Here is a 12,546-nt window from a genome sequence, read left to right on the forward strand (position 1 = left end):
GCTGGCATGGAAAGGCTCCAAGGTATAAGGTATGTAGAGGTAGTGACAGAGAAAAAGGGTCTGGCATTTTGGAGGGAAGTATGGGATAGAGTTGAGAAGATCATTCCTGGCTCCCTTTCTAAAGCTTTTGGTGCCTACCCAGCCAAACTCTGAGCCCACTTTGTCCCCTTTCCTTGTAAGCCCTTGATTTTAGGCACAGCAGAGCCAAAGACAGGTTTTGGGCAGATAACCAATAAGAAATGAATCGGGAAAGGAGGGGAGGAAAAGGGGGATGAAGGAAGAGAAGCCAGCGTGAATGAGATGAAGGCAAGATTCCCAGGAACAGCCTTTCCTTGTGGGTGTGTTGGATGAGAACTTGTTACTGAAGCAGCGTTCAGGAAGATAATAGGGATACTTGTGAGGAGATTGATTGAAAGCCTTGAGGTGGACAAGATCGGCTGAGGGGTAGAAGGAAAAGGCCTGCCATTGACAGTCTGACTGGGTGGCAGCCACAGTGGGAAACTCTCATCAGCTTTACAGCAGCTGTGACTTTGGGAAGAGAAGGAGCACACTTTAAAGGATATGCCCTGTGTGGAATTTCTAGGGCCCTTTGTCATCCTTGCCTCTGACTCCCTGGGGGTCCTCTTCTGTCATCAGTTAACAAGTCAGTTCACATTTAGTTGAGCACCCAGGGAAGAACTAGCTAGAACTGCCCCATAGCTTTCTCAGCCATGTGGGGACAGAGGAGGCCAGCATGGCGGGAGAGCAGTGTCGCTGAACTTCCTAGGAATGCCAAGCAACAGAGAGGCTGTGCAGGTGAGCTGTTAGTCCAGGCAGAGCCATGAAAGGGAGACAAAGCCCTTCCCTCCCACCTTAGTCTAATCCAAGGACATCTGCTGGAGAGAAGGAAAGACTCAAACACTCTTTTGGGAACTCTGGTTTGCATGGTTAAAGGGAACTCATACTAATGATGATCCTCCCTGAAGCTGGTAGAGCCAATATTGGTTGCTGGGACTCTTAAAGGAGGAAATTAAAGACCTAAGCCCTCCTCCAGGGAGTTGCTGGTCTGTTCCTTTTCTTGGCCAGGGACCAGTGATGAGGAAAGTTTGCAGGAGGGAGTCAGTAAGAAGGTAATGAGGGTCTGAATAGGTGTTCCCTGGGCAGGGGTAGTAGGAATGTTGACCCCACCATGGTCAGATGACAGCTGTACAGACCTGTACAGTCTCCAGGCTGCAACCAGGTTCTCAGGGCACACATGGAGCTCTGTTCCCTTTCCCACCTCTTCCTTCTCTTTGGGTTGCTTCCTAAGCTGCCACATCCACTTGGGAGATTGCTTAAGAAATGAGTGGAATGTAGTTGTTAGCAGAAATTCTCTTACATGGTTTAGAGGTTTCCTTTGTCAGGTGTCTTGACTTCTTACCTGGACCCGTAAAACAGAGTGCTTGACAGTGACTGTCTTTCCTCTCAATGGCGACTTTAACCCTAGCAAAATGGGAGGCTTTCTTCCAAATGCCTGTGTCTATTCCTCATCACTCTCAAGCTTCATATGTCTCCTCCTTCAGGGCAAGGCATATTGTCACATCCACAATTAGGCCTGCAGAAAAGTATCATACAGACATTTAGAAATATCACCTAAACAAAGGGAAACAGGTGTTTTTTTGCTCTAGGATAGGAAGGTTCATTCTTAGAGTCTGGGCATCCCTCAGAAGGAACTCCCTTAAGAGACTGACCTGATGGTCCCTTCTTGGACCTTCAGAGAACACAGATATTCTCTGTGGTCATGGGATTGGATTGTAGGGAGAAGAAGTGGGAGAGAGAGTTGCAAGATGAAGGCTAGCCTGAGCAAAAGCTGGGAGCCTTTCAGAGGTCTTTCCTCCAGTGACAGTGAGGAGAGAAAATGGGGGGTTTCAAGTGACTAAGAGGCAGTGCCCTGGACTAGACTAGGCTCCTCTTCCCTGCACTGCTCAGGCCCAGCTGTACAGAGGCTTTGTGTGGATGCTCCACAGGAAGCATGCTTCTGGTACGGTACCTCCTAACCTTTCCCTGCTGGGACTCAGGCTGGGGCTGTAGCACTCACCTGCTGATAGAGTCAGGTCACAGAGCTGAGTAAAGCTGGCCAGCTGTAGGCACTGGGTGGGCAGGGACAGCGGTAAATTGGAGAGAGCTTGCTGCATCTAAGTGAGCCACTTCTGGGGAGCCTGGGTGGCTCAGTCGGTCCAGCGTCCAACTCTTGGTTCCGGCTCAGGTCAGTGATCTCATGGTTTGGTTCCTGAGTTTGAGTCCCGCATCAGGCTCCCCGCTGACAGTGCAGAGCCTGCTTGGGATTCTCTGTCTCTCCCTCTCTGCCCCTACCTTGCTCACACTGTCTCTCTCACTCTCAAATAAAAAAATAAAAAATAAATGGGCCACTTTTACTCAGTCTAGTCAATTGTTGCCACACAGAAATGCAGTGACATCAGATTTTCTGGTTTTTCAAGAGAAGCCAGAATCTGATTTTTATTTGCATTTTATTTGTACCCACCCACTTTTTAAAAATGTTTGACAACTAGGGGTGCCTGGGTGGCTCAGTTGGTTGAGCCTCTGACTTCGGCCCAGGTCATGATCTTGTGATTCACCAGTTCGAGCCCTGCATCGATCGGGCTCTGTGCTGACAGCTCAGAGCCTGGAACCTGGAGCCTAGAGCTGCTTCAGATTCTGTTTTTTCCTCTCTCTCTGCCCCTCCCCTGCCCACTCTCTGTTTCTCTCTCTCAAAAATAAATAAATGTTAAAAAAATAAATAAAATGTTTGACAATTCAAATTATTTAAAAATAAAGGGAGGGCCAGATAAGACATATTTTTTTGCTCTTGCAAACCATCAGTTTATGTCTTGCAGACACCAGTTTATGTCTTCAGGTATAAACTCTTTTTCCCAGGAGTTCAAAGTGAGGAGAAAGTGAGGAAGGTGGATGTTAGGTACCAGAGGTGAGTGGCAGGAAGAGTTGTTTTGAGATATAAGAACACTGGGCACACCAGAAAATTGAGTAACTGTTTAGAGGAGACATTGATAATGCTTTCATATTATTATCCATATTGTATTATAGATCTCATATTGTACCTGCTGCTTTGTCTTTGAGGGTCAGTGGTTCTGTGCAGGGTGGGAGCAGCTGAGGGGTGGGAGGAGGAAGAGGAGCTGAATGAACATCCATCTTTTATTTGCTTATAGCTGGGAAAATCCTTAGGAGGATAGTCAGTAGTGACCCTTTGTACCTTCCCAAGTCCTCAGAAAGTGGTAGGACAGAAGTTTTCACACTTACAGGTATATAAACTAGCTTAAAATGCAAATTTCTAGTCCCCATTCCTATAGATTCTCATTCAGGAGGTGGAGGTGGGGCCTGGGACTCTATTTTTAACAAGCAGCCCAGTGATGTTAAGGCAAGTGAGTGCACAGTGGAGTCAGACAGAGCTGAGGCCACATTCCTGTTCTGTTCCTTCGCTGCATGAGTGATCTTGGGCCAATCATTCAGTCTCTTTGAAACTAAATTTCCTGATTGGAAAAATGGGCCTGTATCATCACTACCTTGCAGGATGGTGAGAGCAGAATCAGAAGATGATTAGAGATAATGCAGGGTCCTGGCTCTGAGCTGTGGCACTGGTGCAGGCTCAAGTGCCTGTGTGGCCACTTCCTAGCCAAGTGACTTGAGGCAAGCTATTTAACTGCTCTGTACCTTGGTTTCCTTGATATGTGTAAATAATAATACCTACTTCATAAAGTTGTTACTAGGATTAAGTGATTTAATACATGTGAAGCACTTATAACTTCAGGTATTACAATTATATAAAGAATGTAGCAGCATGTCTTAATAAATGTACCTTTGCTTTTCCTTAGGCCCTCTAACTGTGGGTAACAAATAGGTTGAGGCTCACTTCAAATGTCACTTCCCTATGAGACATTCCTGGGGTACACTTTTTACTTGACTCTTGTCCCTTTATTGTTACATCCTCTAGGGCAAGGACCGTGTCTGTCCATTTTTATATTCTAGTACGTTTGCATAGTGCTTAGCATAGTATAGCAAACAGATTGAATGACAGTACCAGCGACTCTGAAAATGACTTAAGGTCAAGAATGGTTGCCTTTCACATACCCACAGAAGCATGATCTGGAAGAAAAACCTTTTATTAAGCTTTTGTATGCCAGGCAATCATGTGAGGTAGGTCATGTTATTATTATTGCTCTTATAGTGACAAAGTTTAGTCTTTGAAACTCACTTGTTCAGTGTCACTTAACTAGCAGTTGATAGAGGCAGGGTTGGACTTAGTTATTTGACCCCAAATCAGGTGTTCTTCCCACTGCACCTCAAGTACCTGGGACTGTGGTTTGTCTGTCTCAATGCAGTTTATAGAAAAATTCTGGGGGTACCTAATTATAGTCCTTTCTCTGGATAGTCCTGACTCTTCAGATAGTTGTCTATAATTTGTTAGAGCTAGGGTTTTGAGCAATTTGTCATTGGTCGTAGATGCTAATTGAACAATTCACTTTCTAAACAAGCAGTTTCTTCTTGGACTTTGCCACTGATGGGCCTGAGAACAAAACAGTGTCTCAGTTCCCTTCTCTGCTCCATGCTCAGTGGCTATTTCCTCTAACTGGAGTGTCTTCTCTCCTTGCAGCCCGACTAGCCAAGGTATCAGACTGAAAGCATAGATGAGAACCTGGAGTTGCTCTTAGGGCCCTGGGAGAAGCAGTGCCCCCCAGGAAGCCAGCCATGCAGAGTGCTCACGTCTGAGCTTCAGGTGTAAAGGGTTAGCCTGTGCCTTAGTTCCTCAAGCCCCTAGATTATTCCCTGAGCTGATAGACCTGGCCTAGTGAGAGCAGGTGGGAGGAAGGATGATGAGTTGGCATCTCTGTTCTTCTGACTTAGCAGGCCTGTCTGGGGTTCTCAGCAGTGCCTACCCAAGATGCCTGAACTCCTAGGCTACTTTTGAGGCTAGCAGCTGCGATCTTGCAGAAGTGTGATCAAGAGTCCTTGCCATAGGCCTTGTAACAATTTTGATCCACTCCTCTCTTGGTTACCTCTTCACAGGATTTTTCTTCTTGGCCCAAGAAATGTCAAAGTCATCTGTATTTTTCTTTCTTACTAAGTTGGCTCTGTGTTCTCATATTCAACTACGTAAAAGCATTTGTGAGCAGTGGGTCCACCCTCCTTAGATCGGAAATATGGGAGAAGAAAGAATATATTTTTTATCATGTTATTTTAATATTTTTCAGTTTCTGGTCTTTCCACAAATCTTCTGCCCTTTCCCTAAGGACCTGCCCTGGAGCTGCTAGAGCATGTCTAGTGTTGTTTTGATGGGTTATGATGATTATTGTGACCATTGTTACCATGGGCACGGTTGAAAGCTCATACTTAGCAAGTTGATTCCTTGTAGTGCTGTGCTCCCTGAGGACCCTGAGAACTGGCCTGGGAAAGCTTCCAGAGGCTGCCTTTTCTCTCCCTTCCTTCTGTTGTGCACACAGCCATGTGCCAAGCACTTAACTTGGCATGGGGCTGAGAGCCAGTGTGCACAGGCTGGTGCAAGATTGACTTCTCCTCCTCCTCATTATCATCCTCATCATCACCATCATCACTAACATTATGCTGTATACTTAGGTTTAAAGATTTTTTTCCCTAACAGATAGAGAAGGGTTTTCTCTGCTTAATGAAGGATAAAAGTGAGTCTCAGGTTTGGTTTTCTTTCAAAAGCATCTGCAGTCTTCACAATGGAGGGACGTTTCATTACTATCACCTGATGCCTGCTGGCTTCTTCCTCCCTTTCCAACTCCCACTTTACCATGCTCCCACCATCAATAAAAACACAATCTGGAGAGCCTCCATGATGAAGTTAAAGAAATTAGAGGAAGTGCATTTCATATTGAAATTAGGAGAGAACTAGGAATGATAACAAAAATTACGGTTGGGCTTATTTTTTGCCATTGAGACCAATTGCTATTCTGCACCAAGGTAATAAGTAAGACAGCCTCTAGGATTAAGGCCTTTAGTGGCTGTAAATAAATATGTTTAATTTTTTTTTTCTAAATCCAAGTTAGTTAACATATAGTATAATAGTGGCCTCAGGAGTAGAATTGAGAGATGCATCACTTACATATAACACCCAGTGCTCATCCCAACAAGTGTCCCCCTCCCCCATTTAGCCCATCCCTCCACCCAACACCCCTCCAGCAACCCTCAGTTTGTTCTCTGTATTTAAGAGTCTCTTATGGTTTGCCTCCCTCTCTCTTCTTATTTTTCCTTCCCTTCCCCTATGTTCATCTTTTGGGTTTCTTAAATTCCACATATGAGTGAAATCACATGATATTTGTCTTTCTCTGACTGACTTATTTTGTTTAGCATAATACCCTCTAGGTCCATCCATGTTGTTGCAAATGGCAAGATTTCATTCTTTTTGATTGCCAAATAATAGTCCATATATATATATATATGTATGTATATACACACACACACACACATATATATATACATATATACATGTGTATATATATATATATATATATATATATACATACACACCCTAAAATAATATTCCATTTTATGTGTGTATATATATATATATATATATATATATATATATATATATATACATACACACTTACATACACACACACATTTATAGTGCTTCTATAAATATTGGGGTGCATGTGTCCCTTCAAATCAGCATTTTTGTATCCCTTGGATAAATACCTAGTAGTGCAATTGCTGGGTTGTAGGATAGTTCTATTTCTAATTTTTTGAGGAACCTCCATACTGTTTTCCAGAGTGGCTGCACCAGTTTGCATTTCCACCAGTAGTGCAAAAGTATTCCTCTTTCTCCACATCGTCACCAACATCTCTTGTTGCTTAAGTTGTTAATTTTAGCCATTTTGACAGGTGTGAGGTGGTTCCTCATTGTGGTTTTGATTTGTATTTTCCTAATGGTGAGTGATGTTGAGCATCTTTTCATGGTTCTGTTAGCCATCTGGATGTAAACAAATATGTTTAACTTTCACATCCAAATATACTTCATTTTGGTCTGTGTGATAGGAATACCAATCAGAGTGAGAATGGCTGTTCAGCTTCCAGGAAGGGGGTGCTAGTTCAGGCCAGAATGTACGTTCACACTAGAAATATGCTTGGTGTATCAGTTGTGTTCTCTCTCACATCCACTCTTCAGGGCACTTAAAAAAAGGGTTTTTTTTTTTTTTGTCCTTAAGTTTTATTTGAACAACTATCTTGAGATATAACTTACATACTATAAAATTCATACATTTTACTTGTTTTAGTATGTTCAGAGTTGTGCAACCATCACCACTATCTAATTCCAGTACTTTTTTTTCACCCCAAAAAGAAGCCCAAACTCATTGCAGTCATTCCCAAGTGTGCCACTCTCAACCCAACTTAGGCAATTACTAATTTACTTTCTGTCTGTATAGATTTGCCTATTCTGGACATTTTGTGAAATTGGCACGAGGTTTCATGCATGTTATAGAATGTATCAGTATTTCTCATTCCTTTTTATGTGTGAATAATATTCCATTGTATGGATATACCATACTTTGTTTATGCATTCATTCACTGATGATCATTTGGATTTGTTTCCACTTTTTGGCTACTATGAATAATGCTGTTACGAACATTTGTGTACAGATATTTGTGTGGACACAGTTATATTGTTCTTGGGTATAAACCTAGGAGTGGATCATGCTGGGTCATATGGTAACTCTGTGTATAACTTTTTGAGGAACTGCCAAAACATTTTCCAAAATGTTTGCACCATTGTACATTCTCACCAGCAATGAATGAAAGTTCCAGTTTCTCCACAGCCTCACTAAAATTTTTTTTAACATTTATTTATTTTTGAGAGAGAGAGAGAGAAACCGAGCATGAGCAGGGGAGGGGTAGAGAGAGAGGGAGACACAGAATCTGAAGCAGGCTCCAGGCTCTCAGCTGTGAACACAGAACCTGATGTGGGGCTCGAACTCATGAACCGTGAGACCATGACCTGAGCCGAAGTCAGATGCTTAATAGACTGACCCACCCAAGTGCCCCTTAATTTTTTAATTTTTAATTCTCTTATTTTTACAGATATCTTTATTGCATATGCTCTACCTAACTATTGGACTCAAGATTCTGAGGCTTGCAGTGGATAGAGCTAGATAAAGTGCCTGGTCTACTCTAGCACTTTATAAACCATCAGTGAATATAATGTCCTGTAACATCATCTAAACTGTCTTAGTAAACAAATGTTCTACTATAGCAAGGGTCAGGAAACCATGGTCCATTGGCCAAATCCCAGACATTCACCACTTGGTTTTGTAAATACAGTTTTACTGAAACGTAATCGTTTATGCCTATTAATTTACATACAATCAGTGGCTATTTTCATATTATGTGAAGAGTTCAGTAATTGGAACAGAGACTGTATGACCTATATAGCCTAAGATATTTATTATTTAGGCCTTACAGAAAAATTTACCTACCCCTGTTCTAGACACAAATTAGTATTCTGAGAAAAAAAGTGGGAAGGAGTTCTACCATCAAATAAGTCCAAGAAGTGGCATATCTCTTCATGAAAATTTAAATTTTATGCTAACAAGAAAAAAATTTAGAGTTCTGCATAAGTATGAACATACATATACATATACAAACTCACACATATATATCAACTTGATTTTACACCATTACTTTACAGAGTTTTTAAATTTAAATACAATTTAGTTAACATATAGTGTAATAATGATTTCAGGAATAGAATTTAGTGATTCCTCACTTGCATACAATACCCAGTGCTCATCCCAACAAGTGTCCTCCTTAATGCCTCTCATCCATGTAGCCCATCCCCCCACCCAACATCCTGCCAGCAACCCTCACTTTGTTCTCTGTATTTAGGAGTCTCTTATGGTTTGTCTCTCTCTCTGTTTTTATATTATTTTTGCTTCCCTTCCCTTATGTTCATCAGTTTTATATCTTAAATTCCACTTATGAGTGAAATCATATGATATTTGTCTTCCTGACTGACTTATTTCGCTTAGCATAATATACTCTAGTTTCATCCACGTTGTTGCAAGTGGCAAGATTTCATTCTTTTTGATTGCCAAGTAATATTCCTCTGTGTGTGTGTGTGTGTGTGTGTGTGTGTGTGTGTGTGTGTACCACATCTTCTTTATCCATTCATCTATCAATGGACATTTGGGCTCTTTCCATACTTTGGCTATTGTTGATAGTATTGCTATAAATATTGGGGTGCATGTGCCACTTTGAATCAGCACTCCTGTATCCTTTGGATAAATACTTAGCAGTGTAATTGCTGGGTTGTAGGATAGTTCTATTTCTAATTTTTTGAGGAACCTCTATACTGTTTTCTAGAGTGGCTGCACCAGTTTGCCCTCTCACCAACAGTGCAAATGGTTCCTTTCTCCGCATCCTCACCAAAATCTGTTATTGCCTGAGTTGTTAATGCTAGCCATTCTGACGTGTGTGAGGTGGCATCTCATTGTGGTTTTGATTTGTATTACCCTGATTATGAGTGATGTTGAGCATTTTTTCATGTGTCTGTTAGTCATTTAGGTGTCTTCTTTGGAGAAGTGTCTATTCATGTCTTTTGCCCATTTCTTCACTGGATTATTTGTGTGTTGGGTGTTGAGTTTGATAAGTTCTCATATAGATTTTGGGTAATAACCCTTTATCTGATATTCATTTGCAAATATCTTCTCCCATTCCATCGTTGCTGTTTAGTTTTGCTGATTGTTTCCTTTGCTGTGCAGAAGCTTTTTATCTTGATGAGGTCCCAATAGTTCATTTTTGCTTTTGTTTCCCTTGCCTCCGGAGATGTGTCAAGTAAGACGTTGCTGCAGCTGAGGTCAAAGGGGTTGCCTGTTTTCTCCACTAGGATTTTGATGGCTTCCTATCTTATGTTTAGGTCTTTCATCCATTTTGAGTATATTTTTGTGTATGGTGTAAGAAAGTAGTCCAGGTTCATTCTTCTGCATTTCGCTGTCCAGCTTTCCCAGCACCATTTGCTGAAGAGACTGTCTTTATTCCATTAGATATTCTTTCCTGCTTTGTCAGAGATTAGTCGGCCATACGTTTGTGGGTCCATTTCTGGGTTCTCTATTCTGTTCCATTGATCTATGTGTTTGTTTTGTGCCACACTGTCGTGATGATTACAGCTTTGTAATACACCTTGAAGTCCAGAATTATGATGCCTCCAGCTTTGGTTTTCTTTTTCAACATTACTTTGGCTATTTGGAGTCTTTTCTGGTTCCATACAAATTTTAGAATTGTTTGTTCTAGCTCTGTGAAGAATGCTTGTGTTATTTTGATAGGGATTGCATTGAATATGTAGATTACTTTGGATAATATCAACATTTTAACAATATTTGTTCTTCCAATCCATGAGCATGGAATATTTTTCCTTTTTTTGTGTGTCTTCTTCAATATCTTTCATAAGCTTTCTATAGTTTTCTGTGTATAGATTTTTTTTACCTCTTTGGTTAGGTTTACTCTAGGTATTTTATGGTGTTTTGTGCAATTGTAAATGGGATCAATTCCTTGATTTCTCTTTCTGCTGTTTCATTATTGGTGTATAGAAGTGCAACTGATTTCTGTGCATTGATTTTATATCCTGCGACTTTGCTGAATTCATGTATAAGTTCTAGCAGTTTTTTGGTGGAGTTCTTGGGTTTTCCACATAGAGTATCACATTGTCTGAGAAGAGTAAAGACTTCCTCTTTACTGATTTGGATGCATTTTATTTCTTTGTGTTGTCTGATTAGATAACAGTGGTAAGAGTAGACATCCTTGTTGTGTTCCTTATCTTAGAGGGAAAGCTCTCAGTGTTTCCCCATTGAGGATGATATTAGCGGTGAGTCTTTCATATATGGCTTTTATGAACTTGAAGTAGATCCTTCTGTCCCTACTTTCTTGAGGGTTTTTATCAAGAAAGGATGCTTTATTTTGTCAAATGCTTTTTCTGTATAGTAACATTTGTTTTTATCTGTCTGTTTGATTATAGCCATCCTGGTGGGTGTGCAATACCCAAGGGCAATACCTTCTTGTAGTTTTGATTTCTATTTCTCTGATGACTAGTGATGTTGAACATTGTTTCATGGGCTTATTGGCAAATTTTACAACTTTAGAGAAATGTCTATTCAAATCCTTTGTTTACTTTTTTAAGTTTATTTATTTAGAGAGAGAGGGAGAATCCCAATCGGCCCCGCACTGTCAGCACAGATCCTAAGGTGGGACTTGATCCCATAAACTGTGAGATCATAACCTGAGCTGAAAACAAGAGTTGGATGCTTAGCTGTCTGAGGCACCCAGGCACCTTCCTTTGTCTACTTCTTAATTGAGTTATTTGTCTTTTTATTATTGAATTGAAAGAATTCTTTATATATTCTGGATACGAGCTTCTTAGCAGATATGTGATTTGCAAATAATATCCCCCACTCATGGGTGTCTTTTATTTATTTTTATTTAAAAAAAATTTTTTAATGTTTATTTATTTTTGAGAGAGAGAGAGAGAGAGAGAGGGAGAGAGAGAACAAACATGAGAGAATCCCAAGCAGGTTCTGCACTGTTAGTGCCGAGCCCAATGTGGAGCTGGAACTCACGAACTGTGAGATCATGACCTGAGCCAAAACCCAAGAGTCAGATATTTAACCGACTGAGCCACCCAGGTATCCCTCACTGTCATTATTTAGAAGTAAAATTGATTTAAAAAAATATTACTCTGTATCCTGAAAACTTGCTTGACTTTATATATTAGCTTAAGAGTATTTTAGTGGAATCCTTTGGATTTTCTGTGTACAAGATTATACCATCTGCAACTAAGAGATAATTCTACTTCTTCCTTTCCAATCTGGATGTACTCTTAAGTTATAACCTTTTTCTTCCTTTTATTATTTTAGCATAAAATAATGTTCCCTAAAGGATAATGATATATTAGCTAACTCTTTACAGTACATGAATGGATATTTTTCACTTTGTCAGTACTTAAATACCATAACATATATTACTTTTATCTTAATGGATGTTAGAAAAAAATGATAGCTCATAATTTTATGGTGTTGGCTCGTATGTTACTTTATCAGAATATTCTTCCCTAAACATTTTATTTAAAATAACAGATCTTCAGGGGACCTGGGTGACTCAGTCAGTTAAGCATCCAACTTCAGCTCAGGTCATGATCTCTTGGTTGGTGAGTTTGAGCCCTGCATTGGGCTCTGTGCTGACAGGTTAGAGCCTGGAGCCTGCTTTGGATTCTGTCTCCCTCTCTCTCTACCCCTCCCCTGCTCATGCTCTGTCTGTCTGTCTGTCTGTCTCTCTCTCTCTCTCTCAAAAATAAATAAACATTAAAAAAAATTTTTTTTTAAATAACAGATATTCTTGGTGGGGGGCTGGGTGACTCAGTCGGTTGAGCATCCGACTCTTGATTTTGGGTCAGGTCATGATCTCACCATTTCTGAGTTGGAGCCCCCACATTGGGCTCTGCACTAACAACGCAGATCCTGCTTAGAATTCTCTCTCTCCTTTCTCTCTGCCCCTCCCCTGCTCGCG

General features: G+C 40.8%; 1 protein-coding gene across 9 annotated transcripts in view; it reads left to right on the plus strand.

The window, feature by feature from the left end:
- Positions 1-12,546, plus strand: part of DENND2B (DENN domain containing 2B) — a 177,425-nt gene that overhangs the window by 113,048 nt on the left and 51,831 nt on the right. The window lies entirely within an intron of this gene.

Source organism: Acinonyx jubatus, chromosome D1, assembly GCF_027475565.1.
Source record: "Acinonyx jubatus isolate Ajub_Pintada_27869175 chromosome D1, VMU_Ajub_asm_v1.0, whole genome shotgun sequence".
In the NCBI taxonomy this organism is placed as follows: Eukaryota; Metazoa; Chordata; class Mammalia; order Carnivora; family Felidae; genus Acinonyx; species Acinonyx jubatus.